The sequence below is a fragment of the Battus philenor genome, unplaced genomic scaffold, assembly GCF_028537555.1.
Source record: "Battus philenor isolate CCGP_79_NKW_IND1 unplaced genomic scaffold, ilBatPhil1.0.hap1 SCAF_3, whole genome shotgun sequence".
NCBI lineage: Eukaryota > Metazoa > Arthropoda > Insecta > Lepidoptera > Papilionidae > Battus > Battus philenor.
The window spans coordinates 7931132-7944935 of record NW_027181693.1 but is presented as its reverse complement, the minus strand read 5'-3'; the positions used below and the strand labels follow the sequence as shown (position 1 = coordinate 7944935).

Here is a 13804-nt window from a genome sequence, read left to right as displayed (position 1 = left end):
TAAACCACTCAACATAAATCAATTTATAATGAACGGTCACTTTTCAACTTTTATCACTTTTCCAAAAAACACTTTTTGATGAAAGCTTAAAAAAATAATCACGAACTTAAATTAAAATATATATCCTAAATTTTTATTCAAGTTAAAACCGTTGGCTGTCTATATATATATATATATATATATATATATATATATATATATATATATATATATATATATATATATATATATATATATATATATATATTTAAATATATATATATATATATATATATATATTTCGAAATCATTCGCATTAGATAGATGAAATTTTTATTTATTTGAAGTTTATTTTTTTACTATTTTCGTTCCTGTTTCCCGACAAAAAAAATTAGAAATTAAAATACTGACGCATTCTGTAAGTACTTCATGGAAGATAGGACTTCCTGGAAATTATGTTTTCGTCTCCATTTCAATGTTTATTAAATATGTACTTTTACACTCTTTTTTCTATAAAAAAAAACATCGCCTCACTGAGTTTTTTTGCCTGTTCTTCTCTGGTCTGAAGTATATATTATCCCAGGTGGGAAATTGATCTTGACGTCTTGAAAGAATTATAGAATATCTATTTAAGTTTGATTTTTATTGTTTTAAAACACCATACTTTTAATTCTATTAGCAATTTTAATCGATTGAAATTAAAATCTGAACTATCAGCATCGTATAAATAAATGCACCTGTGATATTTTTTAGGAATTGTCAGTCTTTATATGGCTACAAAATGTTAGCAACTTCTTAAACGACTCTTTTAGAAATGAAAATCAAATAGACAACGATCCTTAAATAGAGATCGTTAGCCATTACTTCCGATACTCCCGTCAATTAATTGCCGTTAGCTTGTAGCCAATACGAACTTAAGATTTAAAGTAATAGCTTTCTGTTCCGCCTGGAAACATTGTACGAGAAATTATCAACAGTTGTAAACCTAGTTTTCTACTCTATTTTGTGTAACCTAAATTTATTTTTATGATATCACTTATGTTTATTTTATACTCATGTGTTAATTTACTAAAACTTATATTATTTTATTTTATATATTAAATGTCGTACGTCTTTCTATCGATTTAATGATGATGATCTAATATGTTGATTAGACTTTATAGTGGGGATTCCTGATTAATACATTTTTTATGTATTTTGCGGCACTTGTGCCGCTGGTAAGGTTTTTTACAACAATTTTGCGCCTGCCAAGAACAATCATTCTCGCACTACGCTCACAATATATTTACGGTAACCTTATGTATGTACATAAAATTCAATGTAAAGTTATGATAAATAGTCATCTCCATCAACATAATCTGGGGAATAAAAATAAACAAGATGTACTAGCCATAAGGCTCTATAGTGTCTCACTCATTCGTGTGTTAATGTATAAGATTTTATAAAAAAAAACTTCCAAAGGAAGCGGTGCAGTTATCTCTTTCTATTATCTCATTCTAAATTCAAGAAATTTACTAAGCACAGGCTCTGCCAAAAGGTATATTACTTTATTTCAAGGTATGTTCACAATAAAGATATTTATCAATGAATTGGTTAGTTATAATAATAAATAAAAAAATTCTTAAAATTGACATAAAAAATGTTACAATACCGAGTGTCTTGTTATTTATTCACAGTAAGTAGCGCGTTATGAACAAATGTAAACTTCATTTTATGCTGACGATTATAAATGATTGTAATGATGTCATATGATAAAGCTATTTTGTCTTTGTCATTGACGAATAAAAATCCGAAGGCAACAATTATAACTTATAGTGTTTAGTCATTAGGCGAAGCTATCAAAAAGAATAAAGTATAATAACAAAACGGAGAGTTAAAATAACGTGCGTTCATTATTATTCTTCATATATACTTCATATATACGCGTGTGAATTATGGCTTTTATAAATCGTTCTAAAACTGTCCATTGACTTAAATTAAATTGTCTTACAAAATTGTTACGTGGTATAGGTTTGAAACGTGAATAAGGCTGCATCTTTGCTCTTTAATTCATTAAAGACTCAGTTATGGCGACACATAATAACGTATGAACAATCCTTAAAAAAATAATGTATCAAAAAATCAATAAAACATATTATAGCCAATTATCGAAATATTTTCACGTACTTTTTTCTGTTCATTATCAATATTCAAGAAGATTTCTGAGCGAAGGCTGATTGTACAAGATTTTAATGCGTTTATAATAAAGCTATGACCAATAAAATTAAAACCGAGTCTAGGTTAATTAATAAGGCTATTTATAATATATGGTTTTTGAAGTAAATTAAATCAAATGAAAAGACTTTTTCTTTCTTTAAATTTTATTTAACTAACATTGATTTTAGAGCAAGACAAAAAGTTGTTGGAATAAAAAGAACATTTATCAATATATTTTAAATATGATATTTCAAGTAATGATACAAACCATATTTGAATTTGATATGTGATTTATTTGTAATGTTATTGTTTTGCGGTTTGCGGTTTATTCATAGTCTTATGCGTTAATAAGTCGGATAAACGCTATTATGTAATTATATAAAAGAAAGAATTTTTTATCTTCGCTTATTTACAAAAATTAGCAGTAGCTCAAAGAAAAAGGTTTCGTCGTTATTATATATGTATATATATATACGGATCTTTCGACCTCAAGGCTCAAGGAGCGACCACCTATTTTGCGTGCTATGTCCTTTGCCCATTGCCACTTTCACTTGCTGATACGCTAGGTTGTGTCGCTTTCTTTCGTTTGTTTACGAATCTCCTCATTACTAATTCATTCTTGTAGAGAAATTCCGAGCATAACCCGATCTATGGCTTGCAAATTACTTTCCTTTAACCACTGTTGCGAAGCAATTGACCTCTGTCTCACCTGATCATAAACGATGTCGAGGTCTACGGTGGTAAATGTTTCCTAGAAGAAACTTATTCAGTCTTGCTTTGAAGACTTCCAAGTTATAACTTTTTAGAAACAATGAAGCCGGTAGATTGATATAGTGCGAAAAGCCAAGGATCACTCCTTTAATAAATAAAAAAGTATTAGCAAAATGCTTAGTGCAGTGGAAGGAATTTCCACCGTGTATGGATGTCGTGAATCCATACTTGTGTGATAGAAGAAAGAAGATGGAAGAACTGGGCAATTACAAAATTATTTGTCACGAATGTTTACGCAACGTGTTTATTTAATTTGCCTGTAATGTCATTTCCATTTTATTAAAAAATCCGCTATACTCTAATACAATCACGCAAAGAAAAACTAAAATTTTAATAATATAAAACATTTTACAATCAATCTAGAGCCAAGTATGACCTGTATTTAGTTTATTTTTGATTTAAAACATTTCTTTTTCTTCTCACAACGATTTAGTAATTATAACGTATTTCAAATTGTAAAAATGCTTTTAACTTAAAAAGCAACCTTATTGAGAATGACTAAAGATCCCAGTGGTTTTCAAGTTGCAAGAGGTTCTTTTAAGGCAACCCCACTTAAAAGCACTCAGCCCATGATAAAACAAACGGAATGTATGTTGGAATATGTAAATAACCGCCTGCCTAATTTTTCGTATAATGTTAGTGTTATATTCCAGAGAAAAAGTGACCTCAAGTTGGTTTTGTAATAAAAGTAAACTGAAATAATAGTATAATAATCATCATCACCATCATTTCAGCGATATGACTTCTACTGCTGGGCTTAAGACTTCTAATGGGAAAGCGGTCTGCGCTCAGCGCCTCTCAACGACCTTATTAAGGTCGTCTATGCCTGGTGAGGGCGGATGCCCTTAGGATATCCATCCTTCTGTGAGCTTGCTGATGCCGTGATGTCCACTCCAGAACCTTAAGGCTCCAGTGGCCATCAATCCTTGCCACTTTTACTTGCCCACCCATTATGCTATGACGTTTTATTTTCATTCGAATTAAAAAAAATGTAATAATTTTCACACAGATGAATGAATTATTTATTTTTCCCTATTTATATAATTTAATAAAACGAAGAAAAAGTAAAACTTTGTTTTTGGAGTACAGAGGTATAAACATATTATAATATAATTTACAAGCAATTTAAGATTTTGTGAAGAAGTGTTTTAATTTACAATTAAGTTTGGTAACCTTGTTCAATCCCTTCTTTGTTTGTTATGTCGTTGTTGAGTCTTCTTTTTCTTTTCTTTTCTTTTAAAGTTAATTCTACAGCGAAGTGATCTTTTTATCCGTTCACGAACAACTAGCGCCATCTCTCGACGTCGGCAGAAACGTCAGACTTTCCGCATTTTCTTTTAGGGTGTAGTTTATGTATTTAACTTATTCGGAAGAACTTTATTATAAGATTAATATTCTGAAGTGTTTAATTTTACAAATTATTTAGCATTATACAGGGAACAATTTATGTGGCCAATCTTTATTATAAAATTAAATCAAATAATTTTTTTGGTGAAACAAATGTCAAATATGGTAATTACAAAAGAGAGTCAATAGTCCAAATGTGTTCTTCCTGTCAATTGTTTGTTCAAATATAAATTTATATTCATAATAGTCATTACAATAAAATATAAAATGTCAAATTAGAATTTATTAAACATGTTAATAATAATACACGAAAGACAGTCTAAAAAAATAATTTATCATTAAAAAAATTCAACATTAAATGCTTTTCCGATCAAAAGCGAGTACAAGTTACCATTTAAATGAGCAGATAGTTTGTTATATATCCACCCGCAAAAATTGTACTTTTTCTAAAAAAAAAAGTGGTTTAGATTTTGGGCAACTAAGTTTTGTTTTATAGCGCTGGTCAGAAAAACATTGGTGCAAGTGTATTTAACCCTCGGGAAAAGCAGTACATATATATAGCAGTCGCAGTATATGTATAACGATGGGACTGTAAATAAACTTTAAATTTCTAAAATATGGCTTAAAGCCGTTTCTTGGTTTCTAATTTCAAATTGCTCCGATACATCTTTTTTAAACTATTAATGTGTCAGATTTATATATGCAATTGCACCAAAACATTATGCAATATCGAAATGTGGATGATACGAGCCCATGATAGGCCGTTAAAAGTGTTGGAATGTTTGGTGATTCGTTACGACACATGTATAGCGCGTTTGAAAATTGGCTCAATATGGTACAGATACATAAGGTAAGATATCTGTAAGGTATTTATATCTTAGCGATTATTATTCTTCCCAATCTGACTGTACTTTTTTATTTTATATTTTTTTGTTTATTATGACATTAACTTGCTTCACCTACCTTCATTGATTTATCTCTGCACCGCCCAAAATGATAACTGGTAGAGAACGCTTGTCTCTATTTGTAATATAAAAATTTAACCTTAATTTTTTTCAGGTTTATTGAAAGGCATTATTGACATCCATATATTTTATTTAATTTTAATATAAATTCATAGTTAATATTTATAAGAGCATCACGAAGTATATGTTTGAAATGCTTTTAGAAATATCAGTATTGAAAAATATAAGAGTGATAGTGAAAAAATGTAATGTGTGAAAAAAATGTATGGAAAATTTTAAAGTTAAATACATTTAAAAGGTTATTATGAAAGAAAAGCGGAATATACTTTAAGGATTGACAAACTGTATTAAAACGTTAAAAGCTATGGTAGGCATAGCGCTAACTGCTTTTTTTGGATTTCAAACATTTACCTGCAGTCGTTTAAATATTAAATTAAGGTAGAAAATGTCGAGTGCGAGCACAAATGCGCAGAGTTTTCATCTTTCTTTTCTTAATTGACGCTTTGAGCGAGGCGTGGTAATTATTACCAGTATAAAAATAGCACAAGCCACTTAAATGACATTAAATTGTAAAAGAAAACTGGTTAATACTTAATACATGAGGCGAAATCGTGATGTTTTTTTTTTCTTTTAAAAGTAGTTTACAACAATTTAATCTTTCAGCATAATACTCTTCATCAACATCATCGTCACATCAGCCGGTGCACGCCCACGGCAAAGCAGGCTTCTCCTAAAGTTCGCTACGATGATCGATCTCGCGTTGCCCGTGTCCGGCGACTTATGGCGTTGCTGCTTTATCTATGTTCTTGGTCCATCGTGATCGCCACTCGAAAAACTTCGGGTCCTAACGGCCGTCGGTAATTATTATTAAAACGAATCAATTATGAGTATTTGTTTTTTTATATGTAATGATTTTAGAAAAAAAGAGTTGAATATAATTAACAATGTAAAAATAGCATCGTCTAAAGCATAAGACAATTTAAAAATTTGAAAACACATGAAAATAGTTTTTTAAGTAGAAATATTCAAAGTATTGAAAATCTCATTTTTAATAAACATTATGCCGAAATAAAAAAGAGGACGATGCCCTGACTTGTGCAAATGTTTCAAAACTTCTTCCTTTATAAAGATAAAGCAAACACTTTTAGAAAACTTTATTCTTATCTGAATACACTGCAAAATCATTTAATCGATAATATCGCATTGACCAATCTTATCAAAACATTGTCTTAAAAGAATAATGGGGCTAGTAAATATCTTTACTGTAAAGGAGGAATTAACATAATCTAAAATAAATCATCAGAATCATTTCTACAGCTGAGTGTTGTAGGGATTTTTTGCATATTTGGGCCCTGCTGCATGAGCTTTTAGGTGTTTGTTGTTGTAAGGATAGACTGGTGGTTTTGGTGACAATGTCAATAATTTTAAAGATGTCAATTTTTGTTATTATTATTCTGTTTTGAATTTTTCGACTCTAAATCTCAAATAAATAATATTTAGTGAAACATTTATATTTTATTTATGTTAGTAGTGAACATGTAGAGGAGGGCTTAGCCCTCCGTTATGTTATTGAATATATTATATATGAAGAATTATTTGTGAAGAAGAGATGATTTAACTGTATTCACTTTATTAGATACACAATGCAGTTAATTTTTTATCGAACGGATTCTAAAATATTAAAATCGATGACTGAAGCATAATCTACACTATTTTTCTTTCTTGTGATTTCGCATTTACCTTTTCGAATAAAGCGCAACAAAATATTGTTGAATATGCACATTTATTATTACGTATGATATTTTTTTATTCTTTATATTAAACATGTTTCTTTTTTTACATCAGCTTAGAATGTGTAAATATCAATCAGTATTTTTTGTTGCAATGAGTGTAATGAAAGTATTGTATTATGTTTTTTCGAAACGAGGACAATAATCATTAGTTAACCATCATTTATTTTTGAACAATAATAATTCATAAATCAAACAAGGGCATAATTTATTTTCATAATTAAAACCGAGAATCGTAACTTTGTCTTTATGGATTGAACGTGAGAAACGGCGGTCGTAAATTTCCTCTTAACCTAATGATTTCCAACATATACTGGCTACCCTGTATTTGGATTGAGGCGATTTGTTTCTATTGACTCCATATTTTTTTTGGTTTATAGAATAATAATAGTCGATTATTTAATTTGTCGTTTTAGCTACTTGGAACAAATTTTGATACAGCTGGGATGTTTCAGGACACAGAATACAATATTGTCCATATATCCACACATAGGTTATTCTTATATGATTATTTCACTAGGTAAAAGGCACAATAACTGCGCCAGAAGTATGAAATTATTGTCACAGCACATAAAAACGTTGACTGTATATTTTCATCAGAAAACACTAATGAATGAGGATGAGAAACAAAAATATGTTATGACTAAATTGTTAACTTTGCTAACGAGAGTTCTCTGAACGTGACAGCCCTTGTAATTTCGGGTAAAGGAGTTATTACTTTGTACGCGTCGTTAATAACGCCGTTTCCAATTTAAGTTTACGTCTGTAAGAGCTGAACGTAAAACATTGTCCAATATTCGTAATCATGAAATGGTACACAGATAATAAATTACAAGTTTGTTAAATTGATACCAAACATGAATTTATTTAAATAACGTTCTCGAACGTTCTGTATTCAGTTCTCAAGCGCTGAAGTAAGTTCATTGCCCTTAATCAAATAAATAATTTAATAACAAAATAATTATTTAATTCCTATTTTTATAATCAAAATTACTGTCATTTGACTCCGAAACTATAAATATTTATATTATTTTTATGAGAGTTCTTTGTCCACCAGCGCAGACTACGCACATTACTGTTGAAGCGTGGCTGAAATGTATCACAATGTTAATGATACGAACTATGATTTTGTAATTCTTAACATGGAGTAATTACTAAAATCTTGTTTATTATAACAGTATAGTAGTCCCTGTCACAAGATTAACGCGATAATAATTGACTTTTTAGAAATAGCAATATATAGGAACTGTTTCTCACTGTTGATGTTAGTGTTGTTTAGCCTAGTAGCTCTTACAGCTTCATCGAACATGAGCTTTCGGATTGGAGCTCTACAAGCTTTGTGTATTTGCGACGCTTATGCCCGCTTTTATAAGCGATGTATCTATTACTACCTATTCAAGACTTCTTACCATTTGTGACAATTACTTCCAAGACCTCCACACTTCCTACCCTCACTATTTTGTTGTTAGAAGTGAGGGTACTCTTGGAATGTCGTTCAGAACGCTTTATAACGTAATTTTAATAATCACTAACAATAATCTCCAAATATTTTAACATGTTTTTTACATTAATGTTTCAAATTTAATAAATTCACACGTTTACAATGTATAATACAAAATTTATAAAATATTTACTAGTGCTATTATTACTTTAAGACAATGTTTCGCTAAGACTGGTCAATGCAATATAGCCGATAAAATAATTTTGCAGTATATTCAGATAAGAGTATTTCTGATAAAGTTTTCTAAAAATATTTGCTACATTAAAGGAAAAAAGTTTTTAAATATTTCGCACAACTCACGGCATCGTTCTGTTTTCTATTCCGGCACAATGTTTATTAAAAATGATTTTAAATTTTTTGAGTATTGCTACGAAAAACTATTTTCCTGTGTTTTAAAATTTTTAAATTGTCTTATGCTTTAGACGTTATCTAAAGTATTAATTTTCATCCCTTTTTGTCTATATAAAATAACAATGTACAAAAAAATAAATACTTAAAAAATCTTTTAATATTTTGAAAACCTTACGATAATAAAAATAAACTGCATTGTGTATCTAATAGAGTCAATAACACTTACATTATCTCTTCTTCACAAATAAATCTTTCGATACACAATTAACTGCACTGAGTATTTAATAAAGTGAATTTACACTACCTTTTCTTCACGGATTATTCTTCATATGTAATATATTCAGTAAGAAAACGAAGGGCTAAGCCCTCTGAATGTTCATTACTAACATAAATAAAACATAAATTTTTCACCAGATATTATATATTTGAGATTTAAAGTAGAAGAAATGAAATCGGAATAATAATAAAAAAATTGACGTATGTTAATTAACACTGTCACCAAAATCATCAGTCTATTTATACAAGCTAGCTTGAGAAGAAAGAAAGCTAAGGTTACATTCACAACTAACGAGTCTAAAAATAGCCATTATCGATTTAGATAGTTTTAATGAAACATTTTATATTTCAACGAAGCCACTATGTAGTACATTAAAAAAATTGTAAAGCTTGGTAATGTCAAAAAACTCTTGCGACCGAATCCATTTTGTTGCACGTTAACTTAATAATACGTAATACCATATAGTTTGTCATTATTAGTATGCATGTAAATCGCTTGATACGTAATGCTTACGGTGTGATTTGTGGAATTATGAAGGAATTTTGCTCTTTGAACTATTACCTGAAAACCACGCGAATGATTTATCGGCGTATATTCAATAACTTGCCAAACAGAGCAATACAATTTAAGTAAAGCGGCGACAATTGGCAAATGGTTAGGATGTTATTTTTTAGCATAATGATTCCAAACGCTGCACACCTTTGGTGACTTGCCCAAAAGTTATTGGAACTCGTTTGGGATGTGTTGTCACATTCTCTATGTAACCATCACCTCTATATATCCGAGCAAAGTTATCTATGGAGGAATCCATAAATGTGAAATTACAAATTTTAAAAATTATTGTTTTATTTTCAACATTTTATTTTCAATATAACATTAATGTTACGACAAAGTTAAAAATTGTTGTCGAACTAGGTGCATACATTTTAATATTTATATATAAGAAATAAATTAGAGAATTTATAACATTTTGTAATAAATAATCTCATGAGAACAATGTTTTTTTGTTAATAGCAAATGATCCCATTATCGTTTCCGGTAACGTCCCATTTTCTAGTCCCCTATGACATATCACGTAGACGTGACTAGAGGGAAAAATGGAGTAATGCGCGAATTTCTCATGATATTTTTTCTGATATAATAGTTTTTTTATATACATGTAAATTCAACTTGGACTATTGTCTATGAAAATATGTATGATTTTATTAAACTTTACATTTTATCTTTGATAAAATATAAAGAAGTTTCATCTAAAATCCTGCTTTTCTTTTTTTGTTTACATTATAATTACTATATATTAAACTGTAGTACTATAGTAATGATAAGGTAAATTGTGTGTTTGAGTACGTTGTGACTATTGGGTACTTTACACTAACGTATCGAATTTTAACGTGTAATCATAGAGAGCATCTTGAGATATTACATTTGTAGCGTTTAATACAATAGATAGACCATATTTTGTATTGTAAACATACCAAATATAATTTATGCTTAAATTGTATAAGACTTCTAGAAGACAAAACCTCAACCGCGGTCATTATGCGCTTGACCTCATTAGCTTCTAACGATCAGATTTCGTGTTGTACTAATTACTTTCGTGATATTTGTCTTTTACTTTTAGGTTATAGCGATTGGCGTTTTTCGTGGAATTGTTTACTTAAAAATCTATTTGTGATAATTTTTATTGTTGTTATTTTTTACACGATATTCTTACTTAAGATCTTATTTAAGCCTAGAACGATATGAGAAGCAAAGATACTTCACTCGTATAACATTAATCTATTCCATTACTGCAATATATCTCTACTTCGTTTAGCCAAATGTGTTCATAAAACTTTACCACAGCGACCGAAAGTCTGGTATGTTATTCACAAACAGCTCTCTGCGGTAAGACTGAGCTAAAAGTAATACTATCAATAAATTAAAAGATCTTGATTAGAAGTTACCTTGATCTAATGGCATTCAATATAACGTTTAATTTTATTTCAAACCGTAGACCGTGATTGTCTTAAGATTTTTGGTGTGTGAAGACCACTGACAGGCAAGCGCAGAGTAGAACGTCTACGTACAAAATGGGCATACGACATTATTTAGGTCATCGGAAGACTCCGGATGCAGGCCGGTTTCTACCGTTCCTATTGAATATCTCTGAGGGAGGCCTATGTCCGGCACTGGACTTCTACGAAATTAACTATAGTAATTTATTTATGTAATTTATTATATTTATCTTTGTGATTATGTTACACATTTACTTAAACATATATATAGCATAAGGTACCAATTGTTGAAAAAGTTAGTTTTTATTTTTTACTATAATCAGAAGCCGCTCATGTTATAAGAGAAATGGCACGTAACTATGAGTAGCTCTGTATATGCATATACTTGTTACCTTGAGTTATAAAACCCTTATTGCCAGCTATATTTACTAACAATGATGCCCTTCAAATAAGAACAATATCGTTTTGTGCTCATATTTAACTAAGTTGAATTTGCGGTGATACGTGCGTATTTCAGATGACCTTTTTTAAAGATTTTGCCGTAAATCTTTTTTTTAACATTATAATATGCATCGGCAAACCTGTTTTGTCTTGCCTTTGTAGGCTGGCCGCAGCCATGCGGCATTTTGTGACTGGCATTAGTAGTAGTAGTCTTAATAAATAGTAAATGAATTAGTGATGAAGTGGTAGTTACGTATATTGTTAAGAAAAATTTCCGTTCCATTTACGGAATTTACGGTATTTATACATACCAAATTTTATAAAAGTAAATTGTGTTTAATCAGTTTTTTATCAGAGTTGGTTTTTGCACAGGTCAACGATATTTCTACACCTTCGAATTAGTTCTTTAGTCATAATCTAATAATTCTATTACAAATTTTACAAGCATATATTTGTAAAATATTTTGTAAGTCAAGTCATTAACTTCGCTTTTGAATTGGTGTTATTCGAATAACTAAGAACTGGGTTACGACTTGCTGTACTCTTAATAAGTTTTCGACTTCTAGTTATAGCAGTGGATAAGTTGGAAAACTTCAGCGAGTAAAAGTTTTCTTTCTTAATTTATTGGACGTAATATACCGATGATATCAACGGAAAGTATAATATTAAACGCCAATTTTAACTAAACTTGCCCATGAATGATCTAAAATTTGAACATGAGTAGTTCATTCTAGGTCTTTTTTTCTTAAGAAAATATAAGGAGATAGTTGTGCATTATACTTAATTAGAATAAGACAAGGTTGCCCTGTGCGCGCGTTGCTGCACAGCACGCGTGCACCTACTCAGCTGACAAAAGTCTGCAAAGCCAGTGATGATTGAGACAAAAGAAAATAATCAAGGGACATTCAAAATAGTGAGAGAATATCCGCGTGTTACATTTTTCAACTTATATTTAATTCGATCGGTCACGTTGAGTATACATCCGGGTTGTTAAAAAAAAAAAAAACTACTAAAAGACAATGAAAAATTTCAAAGTCAAAAATCTCAGAGGCTATTTAAGTAGACACTTACAATACCCAAGATCCATCACTCAGAACAAAAAACATAAGACCTAAGATATTTAGACAAGTGTCTATAGTGCTGTATTTGTGTATAAAGAACCCGGCGATAAATATTGCACATCGACTTTTGGAAACAGTCAAACGGCTAATTTCGGCTAATTACAAGCAAAAGACTATTTTTATGGTTAGTCTTGTGCCAATAGGGCTGCAGTAAAAACATGATAGATCAGTTGTTTGAGAAAATGACCGGCTTTCATCAACCTTTTACTATCGTTCAATTATGTTCAGATTTACCAAAGAATAAACAGTAGAAGCTATAACACAACATCTAATAATAACAGGTGAAATATAATAACTCCAACCATCCAAAGTTAAGAATGTGCTTGACAATGCTTGATGGCAAGATAACGACATTCTTGTCACAGACGGCTGAATCTGTCTGTGATATTTGTAAAGCCAAACCTTCAGATATACAAGCTGCAATCAATAGATCAGAGGACACTTAATGAAGAAATGTACCAATACGGGTTTTTATTACTGCACGCTTGGATAAGATGCATGGAGTGTTTCCTCCATATAGGTAATTTATTCTCTCATTTATTTTAAATCAAATTGAATACCTGCTAATAATAATGTGTGTTAAAGTTAGGTATATTTAAATGCAAAAGGTATGGATATAAAGAAAACATGATAATAAGTTTGTCAGTTATACAACAAGAATTCAGGAAACAGTGTGGTTTGCTGATCGATGTAGTCCAAAAAGGAGCATTCACCAGCAATGATGGCAATACCGCAAGAAGATTTTTAGGGATGCCTATACTACAGCTCGTATCAAGGGGATTAATTAGAAGTTACTGGAAAAGTTTCACGTGATCCTGCAAGCCATAGCGTCCGCCGAACGTGGTATGTTCCCCCCGTTTTGTAGAGACACTGCAAAGTTATATGTTGAATTATATCCTTGGTATAATGTGGCCGTCCCGTATGCATAAAATATTAATTTCTTTCGGCTAATATATATAATAATGATTTTCGGAAGTTTAGAGATAAATCTAGAAAAGTAAGTAGGACAGCGACTAATGAATCTTGTTTTATCATCTGATCCTAAAATCGCAAGTCTTAGACCTCGAA

At 30.3% G+C, this 13804-nt stretch overlaps 1 protein-coding gene across 1 annotated transcript in view; it reads right to left on the bottom strand.

The window, feature by feature from the left end:
* The window catches only part of alpha-Catr (alpha-catenin related), an 82710-nt gene that overhangs the window by 28735 nt on the left and 40171 nt on the right, over window positions 1–13804 (bottom strand). The gene's annotated exons all lie outside the window — the stretch shown is intronic.